The sequence below is a fragment of the Oncorhynchus nerka genome, linkage group LG13, assembly GCF_034236695.1.
Source record: "Oncorhynchus nerka isolate Pitt River linkage group LG13, Oner_Uvic_2.0, whole genome shotgun sequence".
Lineage (NCBI taxonomy): Eukaryota > Metazoa > Chordata > Actinopteri > Salmoniformes > Salmonidae > Oncorhynchus > Oncorhynchus nerka.
Window position 1 is genome coordinate 31,691,258 of NC_088408.1, and position 26,052 is coordinate 31,717,309.

The 26,052-nt window shown below is 45.2% G+C and overlaps 1 pseudogene; it reads right to left on the bottom strand.

Moving 5' to 3' along the window:
• Positions 1-26,052, bottom strand: part of LOC115140408 (protein enabled homolog) — a 184,013-nt pseudogene extending 157,961 nt beyond the window's left edge.

Consider the following 26,052-nt stretch of genomic DNA (forward strand, 5'->3'; position numbering starts at 1 on the left):
AAAATTAAATACAGGCACAGACTGTGTGTGGAAAATGATTTAAGACTGAGACTCTCTCCAATACAACCCAACATTGCAGAGTTATGTGCATCCTTTCAAGCACACCCTTCTCATTAACCTGTGGTGAGTTACTCACAATTTTTGATGAACAAATAAGGTTTTATATGCAATATGGCTAAATAAAGAGCAAAATGATTGATCATTACATTATTTGTGCCCTGGGTTGTGACAAAAACTCCTTCTTATGTTTAATAAATGTATCGTATAGTGTGTGTGTGGCAGGCTTACAATGATGGCAAAAAACAACATTTGAGAGTGTGCTGACCCTGGTGCTAGAGGGGGTACAGCTGACCCTGGTGCTAGAGGGGGTACGCAGCCGGAGGTTGAATGTTTGAAGGGGTACAGGACTATAAAAAGTTTGAGAACCATTGCTCTACGGCAATTCCATGCTAGCATAGGCAGAAAATATTTCCTCTATCTCCGATTTTTCTGGCAATTCTCACATAGAAACTTCATTTTGAGGAAGAATGTTTGACATTCATATCACAAATCACAAAGCAGACATTTTAAGCACTTTTCAGGCCTAGACATTTTTTAAATTTGATTTAATTCACCTTTATTTAACCAGGTAGGCCAGTTGAGAACAAGTTCTCATTTACAACTGCGACCTGGCTAAGATAAAGCAAAGCAGTGCGACACAAACAACAACACAGAGTTACACATGGAATAAACAAACAGTCAATAACACAATAGGAACAAATCTATATACAGTGTGTGCAAATGAGGTAAGATTAGGGAGGTAAAGGCAATAAATAGGCCGTAGTGGCGAAGTAATTACAATTTAGCAATTTAACACTGGAATGGTAGATGTGCAGAAGATGAATGTGCAAGTAGAAATACTGGGGTGCAAAGGAGCAAAACAAATAAATAACAATATGGAGATGAGGTCTTATAGGAAGCAACTCCCTATGATCTGTGAACCGTACATGTTACAGACAACATCTTGGTGTCATTATACTCCTTATAGTGTGCTCTAAAATATGGAGAATGTTACAGACAACATCTTGGTGTCATTATACTCCTTATAGTGTGCTCTAAAATATGGAGAATGTTACAGACAACATCTTGGTGTCATTATACTCCTTATAGTGTGCTCTAAAATATGGAGAATGTTACAGACAACATCTTGGTGTCATTATACTCCTTATAGTGTGCTCTAAAATATGGAGAATGTTACAGACAACATCTTGGTGTCATTATACTCCTTATAGTGTGCTCTAAAATATGGAGAATGTTACAGACAACATCTTGGTGTCATTATACTCCTTATAGTGTGCTCTAAAATATGGAGAATGTTACAGACAACATCTTGGTGTCATTATACTCCTTATAGTGTGCTCTAAAATATGGAGAATGTTACAGACAACATCTTGGTGTCATTATACTCCTTATAGTGTGCTCTAAAATATGGAGAATGTTACAGACATCTTGGTGTCATTATACTCCTTATAGTGTGCTCTAAAATATGGAGAATGTTACAGACAACATCTTGGTGTCATTATACTCCTTATAGTATGCTCTAAAATATGGAGAATGTTACAGACAACATCTTGGTGTCATTATACTCCTTATAGTGTGCTCTAAAATATGGAGAATGTTACAGACAACATCTTGGTGTCATTATACTCCTTATAGTATGCTCTAAAATATGGAGAATGTTACAGACAACATCTTGGTGTCATTATACTCCTTATAGTGTGCTCTAAAATATGGAGAATGTTACAGACATCTTGGTGTCATTATACTCCTTATAGTGTGCTCTAAAATATGGAGAATGTTACAGACATCTTGGTGTCATTATACTCCTTATAGTGTGCTCTAAAATATGGAGAATGTTACAGACAACATCTTGGTGTCATTATACTCCTTATAGTGTGCTCTAAAATATGGAGAATGTTACAGACAACATCTTGGTGTCATTATACTCCTTATAGTGTGCTCTAAAATATGGAGAATGTTACAGACAACATCTTGGTGTCATTATACTCCTTATAGTGTGCTCTAAAATATGGAGAATGTTACAGACAACATCTTGGTGTCATTATACTCCTTATAGTATGCTCTAAAATATGGAGAATGTTACAGACAACATCTTGGTGTCATTATACTCCTTATAGTGTGCTCTAAAATATGGAGAATGTTACAGACATCTTGGTGTCATTATACTCCTTATAGTGTGCTCTAAAATATGGAGAATGTTACAGACAACATCTTGGTGTCATTATACTCCTTATAGTGTGCTCTAAAATATGGAGAATGTTACAGACAACATCTTGGTGTCATTATACTCCTTATAGTGTGCTCTAAAATATGGAGAATGTTACAGACAACATCTTGGTGTCATTATACTCCTTATAGTATGCTCTAAAATATGGAGAATGTTACAGACAACATCTTGGTGTCATTATACTCCTTATAGTGTGCTCTAAAATATGGAGAATGTTACAGACATCTTGGTGTCATTATACTCCTTATAGTGTGCTCTAAAATATGGAGAATGTTACAGACATCTTGGTGTCATTATACTCCTTATAGTGTGCTCTAAAATATGGAGAATGTTACAGACATCTTGGTGTCATTATACTCCTTATAGTGTGCTCTAAAATATGGAGAATGTTACAGACATCTTGGTGTCATTATACTCCTTATAGTGTGCTCTAAAATATGGAGAATGTTACAGACATCTTGGTGTCATTATACTCCTTATAGTGTGCTCTAAAATATGGAGAATGTTACAGACATCTTGGTGTCATTATACTCCTTATAGTGTGCTCTAAAATATGGAGAATGTTACAGACAACATCTTGGTGTCATTATACTCCGTATAGTATGCTCTAAAATATGGAGAATGTTACAGACATCTTGGTGTCATTATACTCCGTATAGTGTGCTCTAAAATATGGAGAATGTTACAGACAACATCTTGGTGTCATTATACTCCTTATAGTGTGCTCTAAAATATGGAGAATGTTACAGACATCTTGGTGTCATTATACTCCTTATAGTGTGCTCTAAAATATGGAGAATGTTACAGACAACATCTTGGTGTCATTATACTCCTTATAGTGTGCTCTAAAATATGGAGAATGTTACAGACATCTTGGTGTCATTATACTCCTTATAGTCTGCTCTAAAATATGGAGAATGTTACAGACAACATCTTGGTGTCATTATACTCCTTATAGTGTGCTCTAAAATATGGAGAATGTTACAGACATCTTGGTGTCATTATACTCCTTATAGTGTGCTCTAAAATATGGAGAATGTTACAGACATCTTGGTGTCATTATACTCCTTATAGTGTGCTCTAAAATATGGAGAATGTTACAGACATCTTGGTGTCATTATACTCCTTATAGTGTGCTCTAAAATATGGAGAATGTTACAGACAACATCTTGGTGTCATTATACTCCTTATAGTGTGCTCTAAAATATGGAGAATGTTACAGACAACATCTTGGTGTCATTATACTCCTTATAGTGTGCTCTAAAATATGGAGAATGTTACAGACAACATCTTGGTGTCATTATACTCCTTATAGTGTGCTCTAAAATATGGAGAATGTTACAGACATCTTGGTGTCATTATACTCCTTATAGTATGCCCTAAAATATGGAGAATGTTACAGACATCTTGGTGTCATTATACTCCTTATAGTGTGCTCTAAAATATGGAGAATGTTACAGACAACATTCTGGTGTCATTATACTCCTTATAGTGTGCTCTAAAATATGGAGAATGTTACAGACAACATCTTGGTGTCATTATACTCCTTATAGTGTGCTCTAAAATATGGAGAATGTTACAGACAACATCTTGGTGTCATTATACTCCTTATAGTGTGCTCTAAAATATGGAGAATGTTACAGACAACATATTGGTGTCATTATACTCCTTATAGTGTGCTCTAAAATATGGAGAACGTTACAGACAACATCTTGGTGTCATTATACTCCTTATAGTATGCTCTAAAATATGGAGAATGTTACAGACATCTTGGTGTCATTATACTCCTCATAGTATGCTCTAAAATATGGAGAATGTCTAGATTCTGAAGTCAATTTCACATTCATTTATTCAACTTTAACAATAATCTCAAAAATACCATTTTAGATTTTGTTTATTTTTATACATATTGTTTGGAACAATATACTCTTGAAACACGTCAAATTTCCAGAGTGGCTCTCAAGTACTTTTCATGATACGACCTATTTTATGTAGAAATTGACATTATAGGTCATTAACCAATCACAGCCCTATTTTAGGGTTGCACATTCAACCAACCACCAGCAGAGTTCCCTTTGAATCCATGTACCATTCACTGTAATGGCGGTGCTCATCAAATGGATCAGAACTTCAGAAATAGCAGAGAGCCCACTCTGGAAATGTGATGTACTTGTCGAGTATATTGTTCCAAATGAAAAAAAATGAACAAAATCAAAGAGTACTTTTGAGATATTTGTAATGGTGAATAAATTAAACGTGAATTTGTATTTCAGAATCTAGACAAACTCCATTAGGTTAGAGCACAAGATAAGGAGTATGATTGTCTGTATCATGTACAGTTCGCAGGTCATAGGGTCTTACAGGAGACATGTATAGGTCTAAAAGGGGCCTGAAGTGGCCACTTTACTAATGATTTTCTTAACCAAAAAATGATAGAAAATGTAAAAAGCATGTCAAACATCCTTCCTCCCAATGAAGTGTGTGAGAATTGACAGAAAAATCACAGATAGCAAAAACATTTTCTGTCTATGCTGGTGTTGAATAGCCCTATACACAGTGATCTGCACCTGCCAAAGTATCATTACACAGAACCAACATTGGCTATTTAAAGCAAGGCCTCGTGGGTAATGTGTTATACATACCAGGGGAAAAAAGGGTAGAGTATGAATGGAATGCCTTTACTCAATAAGATCTCGATCGTGACAGAGAATTTCTATCCGTTCTTCAACATTCGGACAGGTTTTTCCATAGAAAGCTGAATCATAGAATGACAACAGCCAGACCAGCATCTTGTCCTCATGAGCGATTTAGAAGGTCAGAGGCTAAAAGGGTTGAGAATCTGCTGTCAGCTGCTGTGGGCTAGTAGAAGGTCGTGTGTCACACACTTTCACTGACACACCCCTGTTGCGCAGAGCCTCTCATTCAGCTTTGTGACAACAGGATTGACCATTCATTCAGGGAAGTTATATGTTGGATATTAAGTCACTTCAACCCAACTGGAAGAATAGACTGTTTTTTTACTGGATATAGAAAAGGCTGAACTGATATCTGAATGACGATCAAATGATAATACAATACTGGTAAAAACAAAATGAAAAAAATCATATAATGAGAACTGGGCTTGAGAACCCAAATATCTTTCACGTCCTGCATGTTGAGCAGCAGTAGTGTCGTATGGCAGTGTGTTAGTAGGCACTTTGATTATCCTGACCCGGTGGTGATTAGGGGTTCCCTGTGGAGCGTCACATGGCTCTCTCCATCCCGCTCTATTCTCTTGGCTCACTGGGACAGCTGGGTTACTGCAATTCTATACATTTTTCCATGGAGTCAAAGGGAAATACTGCAGAATGAAGGCTCATTTCCTGCAATTCTATACATTTTTCCATGGAGTCAAAGGGAAATACTGCAGAATGAAGGCTCATTTCCTGCAGTTCTACGCATTTTGCCATGGAAAATTTTGTGTTCTTAATATCAAACAGAACCCCCCCCCCCACCACCAACTGCCACAGCTGCTGAAAAATAATCTTAGGGGAATAAAAGCTAGTGTCAGATCTCACATTGACACAGAGCCCCTTAACAGAGCAAGGATTTAATCACATAGCCTTGGCCAAGGGACTGAAACATCTTGTCACATTTAAACAGACACTGGCAGAGGGACGGGAGGTGCAGTGGTGCAGTGTGGATAATGAGATCCCCAGCTGTACAAAAGGTCAGGTGAAGTGTGCGAGTTTGTTTCAGTCAGACTCGGGCCGAGTGGCTCTCTTCAGAGCTACAGTAGTCAGTGATAACGACTGCTCCAGCTCTGAAACAACATCTATGGAAGTGTTGGCTAAAAGTCTCCAAACAATCGGGCTGTAATGTCATATTATGACGTAGTTTAGCTAAAGCAAGTGTTATTTAACCCCTACACATTCGCCAACAACAAACTCTCTCTCCACAATAGGGACCTGATGCGTGCTTAGTTTTGATAATGGATCATTAGAAAGCGTTCTCCGTACATAGAGGACAGGTTCAACTCTGGCGGGAGCGTCCTGCCGGTGCCCTCGGCAAGACGTTCTGCATGAACTATTCAATGCGCTCAGCATGGAAGACTGCACACACGCATAGGAGGTCAATCAAGGCTGTATTAAGTTACTGAGCTAAACTGCTGGTCTGTCTCTGTGCGTGTGGATCAACGCACTCTGCTCACTCCATAGTTAACACAAATGTTCCTATAGCCATGACCATTTTTTTTATGTTGGCCACAACACCGACAATTCATGAAGACATATAGTGCCTTCAGAAAGTATTCACACCCCTTTGACTATTTGCACATTTTGTTGCATTACAGCCTGAATTCAAAATGGATTAAACTGCTGTGTTTTCTCACCCATCTACACACCATAAAGTGGCAGTCTGTTTAGGAATGGGTGGCAAGTAATAAACTGGTCCTGAACATCTCTCCAACTAAGAGCATTGTCACGGCTGGCTGAAGGACTGGACCAAGGTACAGCATGGTAAGCGTACATTTGAACTTTATTTAAAAATGACGCCGACAAAACGAAGAACAAAAACCAAACCGTGAAGCTTTGGGCTATGTGCCCTGAACAAAGACTAAATTAACTTCCCACAAAACAGGTGGGGGAAAAGGGTACCTCAGTATGGTTCTCAATCAGAGACAACGATAGACAGCTGTCCCTGATTGAGAACCATACCAGGCCAAGACATAGAAATACAAAACATAGAAAAAAGGACATAGAATACACACCCTAGTCACACCCTGGCCTAACCAAAATATAGAATAAAAAACCTCTCTATGGCCGGGGCGTGACAAGTATTTGGCACAAATCATTCCTTAAGTTCTAGACAGCTGAATCTGGTAATGAATGTCCTGCAGGCTCTAGTTTTATCTTATCTTGATTATTGTCCAGTCATATGGTCAAGTGCTGCAAAGGAGGACCTAGTTAAGCTGCAGCTGGTCCAGAACAGAGCAGCACGTCTTGCTCTTCATTGTAATCAGAGGGCTGGTATAAATACTATGCATGCCAGTCTCTTTTGGCTCAGCGTTGAGGAGAGACAATGTGTCACTTTTTGTTTTTATAAGAAACAATGTGTTGAAAATTCCAAATTGTTTGCATAGTCAACTTACACCCAGAACTGACACACACTTATCCCACCAGACATGCCACCAGGGGTCTTTTCACAGTCCCCAGGTCCAGAACCAATTCAAGGAAACATACAGTATTATACAGAGCCATGAGTGCATGGAACTCCCTTCCATCTTCTATAGAGCAAGAGAACAGGAAACCTGGTTTAAAACTACAAATAAAGCAACACCTCATTACGCCTCTCCCCCATGTGACCTACTTGTTGTGTGTATGTACTGACATGTGTAACTGATAGATGCACACACACACACATAGTGCCTTCAGAAAGTATTCAGACCCCTTGACTTTTCCACATTTTTTTAGGTTACAGCCTTATTCTAAAATTGATTCAATCTACACATAATACCCCATAATGACAAAGCAAAAACAAGTTTATATATTTTTGCCGATTTAAAACATTAAAAAAAACTGATATATGACATTTACATAATTATTCAGACCCTTTAATCAGTACTTTGTTGAAGCACCTTTGGCAGCATCAAGTCTTCTTGGGTATGACGCTACAAGCTTGGCACACCTGTTTTTGGGGGTTTCTCCCATTCTTCTCTGCAGATCCTCTCAAGCTCTGTCAGGTTGGATGGGGAGCGTTGCTGCACAGCTATTTTCAGGTCTCTCCAGAGATGTCCGATCATGCTGGGACACTCAAGGACATTTAGAAACTTGTTTTCATAAAGGATCTCTGTACTTTGCTCCGTTCATCTTTGCCTCGATCTTCCCAGTCCCTGCCGCTGAAAAACATCCCCACAGCATGCTGCCACCACCACGGTTCACTGTAGGGATGGTGCCAGGTTTTCTCCAAATGTGACGCTTGGCATTCAGGCCAAAGAGTTCAATCTTGGTTTCATCAGACCAGAAAATCTTGTTTCTCATGGTCTGAGAGTCTTTAGGTACCTTTTGGCAAACTCCAAGCAGGCTGTCATGTGCCTTTTACTGAGGAGTGGCTTCCGCCTGGCCACTCTACCATCAAGACCTGATTGGTGGAGCGAGTCTCATGGCAAAGGGTCTGAATACTTATGTAAATAAGGTATCCGTTTTTTATTTTGAATACATTTGCAAAAATGTCTAAAAACCTGTTTTTGCTTTGTCGTTATGGGATATTGTGTATAGATTGCTGAGGATATATATATATTATTTTTTTTTCATTTTAGAATAAGGCTGTAACATAACAAAATGTGAAAGTCAAGTGGACTGAATACTTTCCGAAGGCACTGTACATTTAAAAACATTAACATGTAGTGTATTTAGGCTTGTCATGAATACTTATTGCCTAAAGACATTTCAGCTTTTCATGTTTAATTAATTAGTAACATTTTTGAAAAACATAGTTCCACTTTGACATTATGGGGTATTGTGTATAGGCCAGTGACACAAACTAAATCTAAATGTAATCCATTTTAAATCCAGGCTGTAAAAAAGTCAAGGGGTGTGAATACATTCTGAAGGCACTGTGAGCGAAGAGAGAGGAGGCTTCAATAATGCTGTTTCCAATGTGTTCCGGGTCTGTATATTCATCCGTGTCCTCCTCCATACAAGCACAGATACATCCGCCCCCTTCCCATACTGGCCCTAAGCTCCTCACAAATGACAACTTTACGTTTTAAATGTCTCCATATGTAGTGGCAGGGCCGTGCAGCAGGCTAGTCTCAATGCTGTGCTGCTGATGAGTCTCTCCCAAATGAGCTTCAACTGAAAAAGGGAGAAAAGACACAGACACATGTCCAAGCACCCAGAACCCAGAATATTATGCAGAGTTATGCAAAGGGTTTGCTAACACAGATGCACACACAAGCACAATAACACACAGAAAATTGTAGCAGAGTATTGCAGAGTGCACAGCTCCAGACGCATGGGTACTGCAGTGATTCTAGCCCTAGGTGCATTTGGACAGAGCGAGGGGTCACATGATTAAGAGTCAACTGACGGGGGGGGGGGGTCATTCCATGTCATTTCAGCCAGTCATGACACCCACCATCTCAGATTGCTCTGAAATCGTTTCTGTAGTTAGAACACTAATAATATTAGCATTCCTGAAACATTATTTGGTTGAAATATAATTGGATGTCTGTGAAATTAAGTTAATTGGTTGCTTCCAAAATTGGCCATTTGAATTTAGAGGACTCATATAATATTCAATAAATATAGTACCTAACATCGGGATTTTCCAAAGGTTGCTGTCGACACATATCCAATTGAAATTTGTGGTCTGCTTATTTTATAATTTACATTTAGGATACCATTTACACCACAGGCCTCTCAGAGAGAGCCCAGAGAGAGAGAGAGACCAGAGAGAGAGCGCGCGAGCTCAGAGAGAGAGAGAGCGCGCGAGCGAGCTAAAAGAGAGCGAGCGAGTTCAGAGAGAGAGCAAGCGAGATCAGAGAGAGAGCGAGTGAGCTCAGAGATAGAGAGCGAGCTCAGAGAGAGAGCGAGCTGAGAGAGAGCGTGAGAGCGAGCGAGCTGAGAGAGAGAGCGAGCGAGCGAGTGAGCTGAGAGAGAGAGAGAGCTCAGAGAGAGAGAGAGAGAGCTCAGAGAGAGAGCGCGTGCGAGCGAGCTCAGAGAGAGAGGGAGTGTGAGCTCAGAGAGAGAGGGAGAGTGAGCTCAGAGAGTGAGCGAGCTCAGAGAGAGAGAGCGAGCAAGCTCAGGGAGAGTGAGCAAGCTCAGAGAGAGAGAGCAAGCGAGCGAGCTCAGAGAGAGAGAGCGAGCGAGCAAGCTCTGATAGAGAGCGTGCGAGAAGTGAGAGAGAGCGAGCTCAGAGAGAGAGAGCTCAGAGAGAGAGAGAGCGAATTCAGAGAGAGAGAGAGCGAGCGAGAAGTGAGAGAGAGAGCGAGCGAGCGCAGAGAGAGAGCGAGCGAGCTCAGAGAGAGAGGAGCGAGCAAGCTCAGAGAGAGAGGAGCGAGCAAGCTCAGAGAGAGAACTCAGAGAGAGAGAGAGCGAGTGAATTCAGAGAGAGAGAGAGAGCGAGCGAGAAGTGAGAGAGAGAGCGAGCGAGCTCAGAGAGAGAGCGCGAGCGAGCGAGCTGAGAGAGAGCGAGCAGGCTCAGAGAGAGAGAGCGAGCGAGCTCAGAGAGAGAGAGAGAGAGAGAGAGAGAGCGAGCTGAGAGAGAGCAAGAGAGCGAGCTCAGAGAAAGAGAGCGAGCGAGCGAGCTCAGAGAGTGAGCGAGCGAGAAGTGAGAGAGGGCGAGCGAGAAGTGAGAGAGAGAGCGAGCGAGCTCAGAGAGAGAGAGCGAGCTCAAAGAGAGAGAGTGAGCGATGTCAGAGAGAGAGAGCGAGCGAGCTCAGAGAGAGAGAGCTAGCTAGCTCAGAGAGAGAGAGCTAGCTAGCCCAGAGAGAGAGAGCTAGCTAGCCCAGAGAGAGAGAGAGAGAGCGAGCGAGCAAGCTCTGATAGAGAGCGTGCGAGAAGTGAGAGAGAGCGAGCTCAGAGAGAGAGAGCTCAGAGAGAGAGAGAGCGAATTCAGAGAGAGAGAGAGCGAGCGAGAAGTGAGAGAGAGAGCGAGCGAGCGCAGAGAGAGAGCGAGCGAGCTCAGAGAGAGAGGAGCGAGCAAGCTCAGAGAGAGAGGAGCGAGCAAGCTCAGAGAGAGAGGAGCGAGCAAGCTCAGAGAGAGAGAACTCAGAGAGAGAGAGAGCGAGTGAATTCAGAGAGAGAGAGAGAGCGAGCGAGAAGTGAGAGAGAGAGCGAGCGAGCTCAGAGAGAGAGCGCGAGCGAGCGAGCTGAGAGAGAGCGAGCAGGCTCAGAGAGAGAGAGCGAGCGAGCTCAGAGAGAGAGAGCTAGCTAGCTCAGAGAGAGAGAGCTAGCTAGCCCAGAGAGAGAGAGCTAGCTAGCCCAGAGAGAGAGAGAGAGAGAGCGAGCTGAGAGAGAGCAAGAGAGCGAGCTAAGAGAAAGAGAGCGAGCGAGCTCAGAGAGTGAGCGAGCGAGAAGTGAGAGAGGGCGAGCGAGAAGTGAGAGAGAGAGCGAGCGAGCTCAGAGAGAGAGAGCGAGCTCAAAGAGAGAGAGCGAGCTCAAAGAGAGAGAGTGAGCGATGTCAGAGAGAGAGAGCGAGCGAGCTCAGAGAGAGAGAGCTAGCTAGCTCAGAGAGAGAGAGCTAGCTAGCCCAGAGAGAGAGAGCTAGCTAGCCCAGAGAGAGAGAGAGAGAGAGCGAGCGAGCTCCGAGAGAGAGAGAGAGCGAGCTCAGAGAGAGAGATCGAGCGAGCTCAGAGAGAGAGAGAGCTGAGAGAGAGAGAGTGAGCGAGCTCAGAGAGAGAGAGAGCGAGCGAGCTCAGAGAGAGCGAGCGAGCGAGCTCAGAGAGAGAGCGAGCGAGCTCAGAGAGAGAGCGAGCGAGCTCAGAGAGAGAGCGAGCAAGCTCAGAGAGAGAGCGCGAGCGAGCTCAGAGAGAGAGAGCGAGCGAGCTCAAAGAGAGAGAGCGAATTCAGAGAGAGAGAGAGCGAGCGAGCAGTGAGAGAGAGAGCGAGCGAGCGCAGAGAGAGAGAGCGAGCGAGCGCAGAGAGAGAGAGAGCGAGCGAGCTCAGAGAGAGAGCGAGCTCAGTGAGAGAGAGAACTCAGAGAGAGAGCGAATTCAGAGAGAGAGAGAGCGAGCGAGAAGTGAGAGAGAGAGCGAGCGAGCGCAGAGAGAGAGAGAGCGAGCGAGCGCAGAGAGAGAGAGAGCGAGCGAGCTCAGAGAGAGAGGAGCGAGCAAGCTCAGAGAGAGAGCGAACTCAGTGAGAGAGAGAACTCAGAGAGCGAGTGAATTCAGAGAGAGAGAGAGCGAGCGAGAAGTGAGAGAGAGAGCGAGCGAGCTCAGAGAGAGAGCGCGAGCGAGCGAGCTGAGAGAGAGCGAGCAGGCTCAGAGAGAGAGAGCGAGCGAGCTCAGAGAGAGAGAGCGAGCGAGCTCAGAGAGAGAGAGCGAGCGAGCTCAGAGAGAGAGAGAGAGAGAGAGAGCGAGCTGAGAGAGAGCAAGAGAGCGAGCTCAGAGAAAGAGAGCGAGCTGAGAGAGAGCAAGAGAGCGAGCTCAGAGAAAGAGAGCGAGCGAGCAAGCTCAGAGAGTGAGCGAGCGAGAAGTGAGAGAGGGCGAGCGAGAAGTGAGAGAGAGAGCGAGCGAGAGAAGTGAGAGAGAGAGCGAGCGAGCTCAGAGAGAGAGAGAGCGAGCTCAAGAGAGAGAGTGAGCGATGTCAGAGAGAGAGAGCGAGCGAGCTCAGAGAGAGAGAGCGAGCGAGCTCAGAGAGAGAGAGCTAGCTAGCCCAGAGAGAGAGAGCTAGCTAGCCCAGAGAGAGAGAGAGAGAGAGAGAGCGAGCGAGCTCCGAGAGAGAGAGAGAGAGAGAGAGAGAGAGCTCAGAGAGAGCTCAGAGAGAGAGATCGAGCGAGCAGAGAGAGAGAGAGAGAGCTGAGAGAGAGAGAGAGCAGCTCAGAGAGAGAGCTCAGAGAGCGAGCTCAGAGAGAGAGCGAGCGAGCTCAGAGAGAGAGCGAGCGAGCTCAGAGAGAGAGCGAGCGAGCTCAGAGAGAGAGAGCGAGCGAGCTCAGAGAGCTGAGAGAGATCGAGCTCAGAGAGAGAGAGAGAGCGAGCGAGCTCAGAGAGAGAGAGAGAGCGAGAGAGCGATCTCAGAGAGAGAGCGAGCGAGCTCAGAGAGAGAGAAGGAGCGAGCGATCTCAGAGAGAGATCAAGCTCAGAGAGAGAGAAGGAGCGAGCGATCTCAGAGTGTGAGAGAGAGAGAGAGAGAGAGAGCTCAAAGAGAGCGAGGCCGAGAGAGCTCAGAGAGCGAGCTCAGAGAGAGAGATCGAGCGAGAGAGCGAATTCAGAGAGAGAGCGAGCGAGCTCAGAGAGAGAGAGCGAGCTCAGAGAGAGTGAGAGCGAGCTCAGAGAGAGTGAGAGCGAGCTCAGAGAGAGAGAGCTCAGAGAGCTCAGAGAGCTCAGAGAGAGAGAGCGAGCGAGCTCAGAGAGAGAGCTTGCGAGCGAGCTCAGAGAGAGAGCTGAGAGAGATCGAGCTCAGAGAGAGAGCTGAGAGAGATCGAGCTCAGAGAGAGAGAGAGAGCGAGCGAGCTCAGAGAGAGAGAGAGAGCGAGAGAGCGATCTCAGAGAGAGAGCGAGCGAGCTCAGAGAGAGAGAGAAGGAGCGAGCGATCTCAGAGAGAGATCAAGCTCAGAGAGAGAGAAGGAGCGAGCGATCTCAGAGTGAGAGAGAGAGAGAGAGAGAGAGCTCAAAGAGAGCGAGGCCGAGAGAGCTCAGAGAGCGAGCTCAGAGAGAGAGATCGAGCGAGAGAGCGAATTCAGAGAGAGAGCGAGCGAGCTCAGAGAGAGAGAGCGAGCTCAGAGAGAGAGAGCGAGCTCAGAGAGAGTGAGAGCGAGCTCAGAGAGAGTGAGAGCGAGCTCAGAGAGAGAGAGCTCAGAGAGCTCAGAGAGCTCAGAGAGAGAGAGCGAGCGAGCTCAGAGAGAGAGAGAGCGAGCGAGCGAGCTCAGAGAGAGAGAGAGCGAGCTCAGAGAGAGAGAGCGAGCTCAGAGAGAGAGAGCGAGCTCAGAGAGAGAGAGCGAGCTCAGAGAGAGTGAGAGCGAGCTCAGAGAGAGTGAGAGCGAGCTCAGAGAGAGAGAGCTCAGAGAGCTCAGAGAGAGAGAGCGAGCGAGCTCAGAGAGAGAGAGCGAGAGAGTTTTTTTGAGTTTTAAATACTCTTTATTGGGTCTGGGGGCCCACCACACAATAAATACTCATACAAAACCACAGTTACACATCAATTAAAAACACAACTCCAATTCCTCCTCCACAGTAACTACACACAACAGCCTCTGAATACCCCATATACTCAAAAACAGATCGATATTGTTGACAAGTTTATAATAGGCAAACTCAACCCTTAGTCTCACTGCCAACATTCCCTCCAGCATTCCCACCACATCCACAGACCCCTGTCCCCGAATGCTATTCTTTCGAGTCTTCCATATCGCTAATTTTGCTGCCCCTAACACAAAATTAAGCAACACAACTACACCCTTTTGACTGAACCTGTATTTTGGCCCAAATATATACAGTTGGGAAGAGAAAACCTCTCCCAAAGTTGAGAACCAATCAGTGATCAGTTCAATCATCCCAACCAACCTGGGACACAGTAAAAACAGATGTGCCAGAGTTTCAGACTCTGCACAGAATGGACAGCCCTCCCCAACAGTAGGGTCCAGGTGTACCAGATGCAGAATGGACACCCCTCCCCAACAGTAGGGTCCAGGTGTACCAGATGCAGAATGGACACCCCTCCCCAACAGTAGGGTCCAGGTGTACCAGATGCAGAATGGACACCCCTCCCCAACAGTAGGGTCCAGGTGTACCAGATGCAGAATGGACACCCCTCCCCAACAGTAGGATCCAGGTGTACCAGATGTATGTTGGTGGCTATAGCTCCATGTATTATCCTCCATTGGAGGTCAGCTGTCCTCTTTTCAATAGACAGTTTATATAATGATCGCCAACAGCCTTTTGGAGAGGCACCTGGACCAAGCACATCCGCCCACCTCGTCGATTTTACCCCTTCCAGGGAAGAGGCATGGGACACCTTTACACATATTCTGTACATGGCCTTCTTTCCCACCTCCTTGAACTCCCCCAGCTCCGGGGTATCGAAGGAAAGCAGCATCCCCACGTCCTCTTCAAATGCCCCCATCGCAGCACTAACAAACAGTGCAGGGAACACATAATCCAGACCCTCCTTCCACCGATCAGAATTGGAAGTGTCAGTCACATACTGCAGATGAAGCACTGGCAAGGAGTCGCAGACCTCATCGACGACCTTCCTCAGTAGGCGAGATGATCGGATCCCCGCTCTTTCTCCCAGCTCCTCCAACGATCTGCTCCTGCTCCGCATCAGATGACCCAGCTTGGTACACCCCACGCCTAACAGGCATGAACGTAGGCTAGCTGAACCCAGAACACGGGACTGGATGGCAGTGTTGTGAAAAAGAGGCTCTTCAAAAAGCCACATCCCTGGTGGCGCGCAGGCCTTACGGGACTTGACAAAGACTCTCCAAGCCTGCATAACAGACTCATAAAATGGAGTCAGGCCAGTCAAATCACCCCCCTCCAGCTTTAAGAGGAAAAGATGCCTGTCTAAGCCCAAACAACCCGCTCTCCTCATCAACGTGTAGGCTGTTTCAACCCAGCTAGAACAGTCTCTGTACAACAATCTCTGGGCTGCTTGGAGCCGGAAAGCCGTGATCCTAGAGGAAATGTTCACCAGGCCTTGCCCACCCTCGTGCAGTGGCAGGTACAGGGCTGCAGCTTTAATCCAGTGTTGTCCAGACCAGAAGAAATTGACAAGGGTTCTCTGAAGCTCTGATATCAGACCCCTTGGTGGCTGTAAAATGATTAGTCTGTGCCACAGGGTAGAAGCAGCAAGATTATTAGCTACCAGGACCCGTCCCCTATAAGACAGCTGGGGCAACACCCATTTCCACCTTGACAGTCTGGCACACACTTTCTCCACTACACCCTCCCAGTTCTTTTTCTGAAAGATATCGGAGCCTAGAAAAACCCCCAAAGTCTTCATTCCATCTCTGCTCCACTGAAGCCCCCCTGGTAACCGTGGAGTGAACCCCATCTGAAGCTGACCTGCCCACAGCGCTTCACTCTTTCCCCAATTGAGTCTAGCTGAGGAGGCCCCCTCATACACCTTTAAAGTGTTTGAGAGAACCTTAACATCCTCACCCCCTATAATAAAAACTATCACGTCATCTGCATACGCAGACAGTGCTATCGTGGGACCCTTCATTACACCTGGCACAGAGAAACCAGTAAGCTTCCCTCTTAAAAAACAAAGCATTGGTTCAATCGCCAGACTATATAACTGCCCTGAAATTGGGCATCCCTGCCTGATGCCCCTTTCGACAGGGATGGGGCAACTCAAACCACCTCCCACCTTCACCATACACGAGGCTCCAGCATACAGTAAATTCACCCAAGACAGAAAAACATCCCCAAAACCCAAAGGCTTTGATTGTTTTAAACAAGTACTGATGGTCCACACGATCAAAAGCCTTCTCCTGATCCAACGAAAGTAAACCCACATTTACATCAGACAGTTTACAAATGTCTAAAACATCTCTTATCATAAACAAGTTGTCAACAATAGAGCGATCAGGTACACAGTAGGACTGGTCCTTGTAGATCAACAATCCCAGATACTCTTTCAACCTGTTTGAGAGACATTTAGAAACAATTTTGTATTCTGCGCACAGCAAAGCAACAGGTCTCCAATTTTTTATGAGCCAAATCCCCCTTTTTTGGCAACAGTGAAAGCACCGCACGTTGACAAGATACAGGAAGAGAACCCTCATGAAAAGATTCACACAGCACTTCATAAATATCCTCCCCAATAGACCCCCTAAAGTGCTTATAAAATTCAGATGGTAAACCATCGATGCCAGGGGCTCGGCCTGTTGAGAGCTGCATAACTGCTGTGGACAGCTCCTGCAGTGTAATGTCAGCGTCCAATGCGACTCTCTGTTCAGGTCCCAATTGAGGAAGACCATGTAACAACTGTTCAGTACACAGAGAGTCACAATCCTCCGCCTTATAAAGGGACGAGTAGAAATCCACGGCATGTTGACGCATTTCAATATAATTCGTGGTCACCTTCCCATCAGGGAGACGAAGGCAGACCATCTATTTACGTTGAAATTTCAACTGTCCTAGGTTTTTAAAAAAGCACTAGGAGCATCCATATCCTTGAGGGAAGCGAAACGAGACCTAATCAAGGCACCCTTCACTCTTTCATGCAGAAACGACCTCAGTTCATGTCTCTTGTCCTGTAAGTTCATGACTAGTCCAGGGTCGTTCTGAGTGAGCAGCTTCAATTCAATAGACTTGATTTAGTCTCTTTAACTACAATTTGAGACAGAGCAGTATACTGTTGACAAAATACTCGTATTTGGGCCTTCCCAACCTCCCACCATTGTCTCAAGGACTCAAAATTCCCCTTTATAACCCTACATTTTTCCCAAAACAACAAAAACCTGTCACAAAACATGACATCATGTAACAATTTAACATTAAAATACCAGTAAGGTGATGACCTTCGTGGACAGGACAAGTGAATATCAACAGAAACAATATGATGATCAGAAAATCCCACAGGAGTAATGGCACACTTTCCAACCCTACTACAGTATTGCTCAGATACATATAACCTGTCTAACCTTGCTGCACTGACACGACCTTCATTAATTTTTAGCCATGTGTACTGCCTAACTTTTGCATTCCTTACTCTCCACACATCAGAAAGCTCAAACTCATTTAATAGGCCAGACAGGCAAGTGGCTGACCGCAGGTTGAGGTTCTTCAGCGGTGCGATCAACAGTAAAATCCACTGTACAATTCCAGTCACCCCCTAAAACCATACACCCCTCTTGATCACACTGTCTTAAGGTTTCCTTTATTTGATCAAAAACAGCAATACGCTCTGTACCCTCATTAGGAGCATAAACATAAAAAAAAAAAAAAATAAAAACATAACATCCACCTTGACCAATAAAACCCCACCCTTGACAATCTCTGTTGTAGATACCACAGTCGCCCCTAAGCCTGAGGAAAACAAGATTGCCACCCCAGCACTGAAATTAGTACCATGACTGAGTATATGCTGTCCCTCATTTTCCTCATCACTATGTGTCTCCTGTAGGAAAACTACATTAAGCCTTTTCTGTTTTATTACTTCTAATACCCAAGCCCTCTTATTCCTGTCCCTTCCCCCATTAATATTAAGAGAACCTACCCTTAGTACTTCCATATAGAAAAGAGAAAAGAAAAGCAGAAGAGCCCACAGAGAAACAAACGAGAAAAAAGACACCCTATGAAGCATGATCATCATCATTATTTATTTTTCTTCTCTTAACCTGAACACGTTTCCCACCACCTTTTGCTGCTGCAACAGCAGTAATACATTTCCTCAAGCGAAACCGCTTCTTCTCACTCAATTGGTCTAACCCCACCGTCTTCTGTAACATCACAGCTGACCTCACAAACTTATCAACATCAAAATAATCTGCCAATTTGACAGATTTCCCAAAAGTCTGACCCAGAAACTAATTTACCTCCTCTAGATCATAAACTGAGTCCTCACCAGCAGCTGTCATATCTAAAGAGATATCCATATCCTTCTCTTGATCCTCCTCAGCTGAGACCACAGACAACTGACTCCCCTCTACCACATCCCTTTCAACACTCCCCACTTGCACCTCATCACTCGTACCAGGCATCTCCTCCACTACCTGGGAGACTAGCCCCACCTGAACATCACTACTCATAGTGGGCATCTCCTCCACTACCTGGGAGCCTAGCTCCACATGAACCCCAGCACTCGTAGTGGGCATCTCCTCCACTACCTGGGAGCCTAGCTCCACATGAAAACCCTCCTGTACCTCATCACTCATAGTGGGCATCTCCTCCACTACCTGGGAGCCTAGCTCCACATGAAAACCCTCCTGTACCTCATCACTCGTAGTGGGCATCTCCTCCACTACCTGGGAGCCTAGCTCCACATGAAAACCCTCCTGTACCTCATCACTCATAGTGGGCATCTCCTCCACTACCTGGGAGCTTAGCTCCACATGAAAACCCTCCTGTACCTCATCACTCATAGTGGGCATCTCCTCCACTACCTGGGAGCCTAGCTCCACATGAACCCCAGCACTCGTAGTGGGCATCTCCTCCACTACCTGGGAGCTTAGCTCCACATGAAAACCCTCCTGTACCTCATCACTCATAGTGGGCATCTCCTCCACTACCTGGGAGCCTAGCTCCACATGAACCCCAGCACTCGTAGTGGGCATCTCCTCCACTACCTGGGAGCCTAGCTCCACATGAACCCCAGCACTCGTAGTGGGCATCTCCTCCACTACCTGGGAGCTTAGCTCCACATGAAAACCCTCCTGTACCTCATCACTCATAGTGGGCATCTCCTCCACTACCTGGGAGCCTAGCTCCACATGAACCCCAGCACTCGTAGTGGGCATCTCCTCCACTACCTGGGAGCCTAGCTCCACATGAAAACCCTCCTGTACCTCATCACTCATAGTGGGCATCTCCTCCACTACCTGGGAGCTTAGCTCCACATGAAACCCCTCCTGTACCTCATTACTCGTAGTGGGCATCTCCTCCACTACCTGGGAGCCTAGCTCCACATGAAAACCCTCCTGTACCTCATCACTCATAGTGGGCATCTTCTCCACTAACTGGGAGCCTAGCTCCACATGAAAACCCTCCTGTACCTCATCACTCGTAGTGGGCATCTCCTCCACTACCTGGGAGCTTAGCTCCACATGAAAACCCTCCTGTACCTCATTACTCGTAGTGGGCATCTCCTCCACTACCTGGGAGCTTAGCTCCACATGAAAACCCTCCTGTGCCTCATTACTCGTAGTGGGCATCTCCTCCACTACCTGGGAGCCTAGCTCCACATGAAAACCCTCCTGTACCTCATTACTCGTAGTGGGCATCTCCTCCACTACCTGGGAGCCTAGCTCCACATGAAAACCCTCCTGTAACTCATTACTCGTAGTGGGCATCTCCTCCACTACCTGGGAGCCTAGCTCCACATGAAAACCCTCCTGTGCCTCATTACTCGTATTGGGCAACTCCTCCACTACCTGGGAGCCTAGCTCCACATGAAAACCCTCCTGTACCTCATTACTCGTATTGGGCAACTCCTCCACTACCTGGGAGCCTAGCTCCACATGAAAACCCTCCTGTAACTCATTACTCGTAGTGGGCAACTCCTCCACTACCTGGGAGCCTAGCTCCACATGAAAACGCTCCTGTAACTCATTACTCGTAGTGGGCAACTCCTCCACTACCTGGGAGCCTAGCTCTACATGAACCCCAGCACTCGTAGTGGGCATCTCCTCCACTCCCTGGGAGCCTAGCTCCACATGAACCCCCTCCTTTACCCCAGCACTCATACTGGGCACCTGCTCACCAGTCTGAGGAACTGGCTCTTCAGATACATCCTTACCTTCTACAACAATACTTTTCTGTAGCATAACATTACCTTCTAATACAAGTTGCAACCCCGTGCCCTCAACAAGGATAACTTGTTCCTCAGCAACAGGTGCTTGTGGCTGCTCTACCGCTGTCAGACCACCTCTCCCTACATCAGCGGGCCCAGGCGTTACGATGACCACCTGTGCCCCTCCCTCTGCCTTCTCCCTTTTCGGGCAAGCATGTCGCTTATGACCAACATCCCCACACTCAAAACACCGTTGACTACCCGTACTAGCATAAGCCATATACAATCTATTGTCATACTTGATTTTAAACGATAACTCTAAAGTCTGCTCCGGTGAGTCCAAAAACATAAACACCTGTCGCCGAAATGACATTACCTGTTTCAACGCCGGGTGTTTGCAACCCAACGGGACAACCTTAATTGAACTGGCGAACTTCCCAAAGCGCAATAACTCGCGCTCCAATAGCTCATTTCGAATAAACGGTGGTACATTTGAAATCGTTACCCTTGTTGACGGGGAAAAAAGCGGCGTAACTTGAATAAACATTCCTTTAAGAAGTACGCCATGCTCAACCATACGATCTACCAGATACTCTTCTTTAAGAAATACCACCACAGCTTTATTCATCCGGGATGCATAAGCAATATTCTCATATCCTACCTTCTCTCCGACGGCGACCAGAAACTCCTCCACCGTGACAGCAGCTTCAGTAACACACCTAAAGCCGTGCCGAAGTGACAGGGACGGCATCCCCATTCGGGCTGCCATCCCCGTCAAAATCAGGGTAATTTCGATACGAAAAACAAAATACTTAATTCTACCACAACAAAAATAATAACGTTAATCATGCACCAATCACTCCCAGTATGCAGAGAGAGAGAGAGAGAGAGAGAGAGAGCGAGAGAGAGAGAGGGAGCGAGCTCAGAGAGAGAGGGAGCGAGCTCAGAGAGAGAGCGAGAGAGCTGAGAGAGAGAGAGAGCTGAGAGAGAGAGAGAGCTGAGAGAGAGAGAGAGCTGAGAGAGAGAGAGAGCTGAGAGAGAGCGAGCAAGAGCTGAGAGAGAGAGAGCGAGCGAGCTCAGAGAGAGAGCGAGCGAGCTCAGAGAGAGAGCGAGCGAGATCAGAGAGAGAGCGAGCGAGCTCAGAGAGAGAGAGCGAGCGAGCCCAGAGAGAGCGAGCAAGCGAGGTCAGAGAGAGAGAGAGAGCGAGCCCAGAGAGAGAGAGCGAGCGAGCCCAGAGAGAGAGCGAGCGAGCCCAGAGAGAGAGAGCGAGCGAGCCCAGAGAGAGAGAGCGAGCGAGCCCAGAGAGAGAGAGAGCGAGCGAGCGAGCTCAGAGAGAGAGCGATCGAGGAAAGAGAGCGAGCGTGGAAAGAGAGCGAGCGTGGAAAGAGAGAGCGAGCGAGGAAAGAGAGAGAGAGCGAGCGTGGAAAGAGAGAGCGAGCGAGGAAAGAGAGAGAGAGCTCAGAGAGAGACGCTGACTAGGTCGCCAGGTGTTTCCTCCGACACTAACCCTAATTCTAACCTTAACACTAAAATAAGCTTTTTACAATTGAGAACTGGCATTACATTTACATTTAAGTCATTTAGCAGACGCTCTTATCCAGAGCGACTTACAAATTGGCATAATGTCCTCACTTCTCTGAATTTGAGTTGGTTTGGTATTCTTGTGAGGATTTCTGGTACTCACAAGTATAGTAAAATGTGTACACACACGCACACACACAAAGACAGAGCAGCTTACTTACACCCAGTTAAACTTAGATTCACACACAACAGGTAGGAGGGGAAACACACCAGACGAAAATGTTTTACCGCAGTCAGTGGATTAAACATTACGTAACCATATCTGAGCACAAAATCACTTGTCTCCTGTAAATCAGCCCTAATCCTGGGAGATGAAACACTGTGGTGATTAGTTCTCTCCTGGGTCCACTTTGCTTGGACGAACAATCACTCAGAGATAAGTGAAGTGCACAGAGTGAAAGATGAAACTCCTCTGCAATGACATCAGATAGAGCCCCCCCCCCAAAAAAAAATGCTTACAGAAAGGCTGGTTTGCAGTTTATCGGTGAACAGAGGAGAAATTTGAGCGATAAGGGATGGACTGTCAGATAGAGAGCTGGAGGTAGAGGGGGATGAGAAAAGCAGAGATCAGAGGGTGGAGGGTCGGGTGGATGATAGAATCGGAGAAAATTGACAAAATAAATCATTGGAGCACCATAACTTCTTCCTCACATCCTATTCCGAAGACTCATGCCACCGTTTTATGACAGTCCCCTAGCAAATGAAACAGACAAATTACGTCCAATTATTACTGCATGGTCACACTATCTGGGATTACGCCCGGGTTTCCCGCTCACTCACGGCTGACTGTGGACACACACACACTTCATCCCTATTGACTGCTGTCTGATGAGCCACTTGCATCGCTAGGCTCAAGACAAACTTGGACTAAATGATTTTTTATTCGGAGGGTTACTCCAGTCCGTTCAGAATCCAGAGGCTGAATACAATTGTGGCAGTCATCAGGAAAACCTGAACAAGAAATGTAAACAAAAAAATACCAGCAGCATTTCCACAGCTGTTATTTCTCAGGATCCGTGTAAATGTAACAGGCTCCTCAAAAGGAAAAGGCTGTCAGAGGTTGTTACTGTGACACATCACAGCCTGCTGCTTCACCGTGAAACCAGGAGCGATAAAACGTCAAGTGCTTCACTTCCCATGATGCATAACTGACTGGGGGCTCTATTTTAGAACATCATGGGGGAGGAATTTTAAAGGAACAGACCGTTCAGGTTTCATCACTGACATAGGAAAGGGGTCTTATGTTGACAGGTCTTTGGGCTTATAGTGACTGATCAGTTGACATGGAGAAAGACAACTCCCATGCTGTCTGTCTGTCCCGACCAACAAATGGTCATGAGTCAGTCAGGCCAGCAACTTGGCCTAGCAGTCAACCCAAGCAACCACCTCACACCTGTTGAACAAACCCACCAGGCACATCTAATAGCCTAGCCCCCCTTTTGACACTGATCTTTGTTGTCTAATGAATCAAAACAATACTTCAATTTCACCCACCATTTACTATCACTGACCAGGTCTCCATCCAACCATTCCATGCGGATGAATTACTTGACGCATGAAAAAAGTCAACCTTTTTTTTTTAGGAAAAAGGAAATGCGGAAACAATTTTCTAAATGTCAACAGAGAATTTGTTCGTTCGACATGGTGGGATCTTTTTGTGTCTGTAAAATGAATTATGCAAGAAACGGCCGTGGAAACGCCTTTATGCTCAAATATTGATATCAAAGTAAACTTGGAGTCACGCGGTGATATATTGTGTTGTCCTCCCACTATGACCCGGGAAACCATGCAGTTTATTAGGCTACAGATTACACCACTTGTGATGAACTTCACAGCAGGGTGAAAGTGCATGGTGATGAGTTTGATGCTGCTTTCCCATAAATATTGGGGGTCTTATTCTAGTGACATGACGATTGATGCTTGGCTGCTGTTTGACAAATAAAAATAATCTCGCTCTTACCCATAATCTCATGTAGGTAGCCTACTCGCACTGTATCTGTGAGCTGTTGGTTAGAGCGCACGTGCTATATAACGCAACAGTTGTGACAAAACCATCAGTAGAGTTGACAATGTGATGGACACCCATTTAACGTTGTTTTATTTTTATTCGGCACATTAGAAGTTAACTTCAAAAGTTATTTTTTTGTGTGCACTACGTCATCACGCAGTCTTTCATCCGCAAATAGCCAGTTTGATGGTAATATGTGCATATTGTTTTATGCAGATTTGAGAATATTCGCATGAAAATCTGTCACCAATTGGATGGAAACCTAGTGATTTACTATTTCCAATAAGTAATGTGATCACCAATCAGCAAGATGGATAAAAATATATATATATTTGAGAATTGCAGCAGCGCTGGAGATCCTTGGAGCAGCCAGAGTCATTGTTAGATGAGGCTTGGTCTAGTGGAGAGATGCCAGCAGCTGGCCTCATTTAGGCCTTTCTCTCGAGGGGCCTCATCCGCCCCACGCCCCCGCCATATTGAGTAATGGATCTGACTAGGGGTCACCCTAGTGTTTCACCCTCTGCCTGTTGACCAAGCCTTGACATCTGAACTCTCCCTAGCCCACAGACAACACCCTCCACTACACTATGATGAGTGCGTTGCAACGCAACGAGAGCCCTTTTCAAACAGCCACAAAGCTGTTATATTTATAAACATCTGTATCGGCAACATAACCCATTTAAATAGAGGAAGAGTAAATATTGTATACTATAACGTGCACATCTGAGATGTTTGTTTCATCCGGGGGTCACAGTAAACTACACACCTGCACTGCAGCGACATGGGACACCTAAGTGCAGTGGTCATCATCAGCAAGTCAAGTGTGACATAGGTGGATGAACGACCTTAGAGGACCAATAAAACGTTAAGAATGAAATCATCATACATATTAAATACAGGTTTTGAATTGTGTGATATTAAAAGTGTTCAATGCAAATACATGTATTTTTTTTAGGCACAAGTCAGTTAGTGCGTAAGCCCTGCGTAATAAACCGTCATACCCCTGTGCAATTGTCAACATCAACGAAAAAAACGGATGTTTGAATTAATGTGACATCAAATAAATTATATTCATTATCGTCGTGAATAATCCCAAAATGTCTAACCAGCGGAAAAAAATCCACAATGAATTAAAGCCCATTGCACGTAGAATACAACCCTAGCAACATTTCCACGGGTCTTTTTTGTCAATATGCATGGGAAATTGCTATGATCAAATTGACATTCATGTTGACTTAAAGTACACTGGTCAATTAGCCTCGGTTTAACCATTCAACTTGCGGTTATTGCTCCTAACCGTTACTGCATTGATTGCAACAACTGGACAAATGTTTCTTTCTGGAGGCGTGTGGAGGTGTGAAACAGTTTGAAATACAAAACAAATGTGTTTTTCAGTCAGTTCTGTAGCAGCCACTTATAAAACAATTGCGCACTGCATGCCTTGGTATTTTACATTCAACGAGACAAGATCCACATCGACATTGCTGCACTGCAATTTGCTGTATATGCAGAATAGAATACAATTTTTCCTATATTTAAACGACCAAATAACCTATTGAATAACATGCATTTGATCGCATCCGGTTGGAAAGTTTGTTGGACATATAGCCTCTCAAAAAGTTACCTGTGTGAATGTAATATAAAATGTTCGCATCATGTTTGCTTCAATGTTTTTAATCAAGACTTAGATCATTACTCACCTCATGATTCAGTCACAGTACTGTCACAGAACAGGGTCTTCGTCAAGGGCTTCAAATAAGTTATTTAACTGCTGACTTATCTTGCAATGGTTTTCAGAAAGTTCGCACTTAAATATGCCACAAAATAATATCAATGGAACGCCGCGGTATGAAAGAGGCTCGTAGTTACATCCAGTATAGTATAAAAAAAAAAGAAAAATTAAAATGTAAAAAGTATTTATCCTACATGATCGAGTGCATCGAGCCACCTTTTACGAAATTCTAATGAAAGAAAAGACGGGGGGGAAAGTATATGGTTTTCGCTTCTGTGAGACTGCAGTTGTCTCATACAGCGACAACGTGCCGCTGGGATCCCCGTCTCTGCTTCAACACTGACGCAAA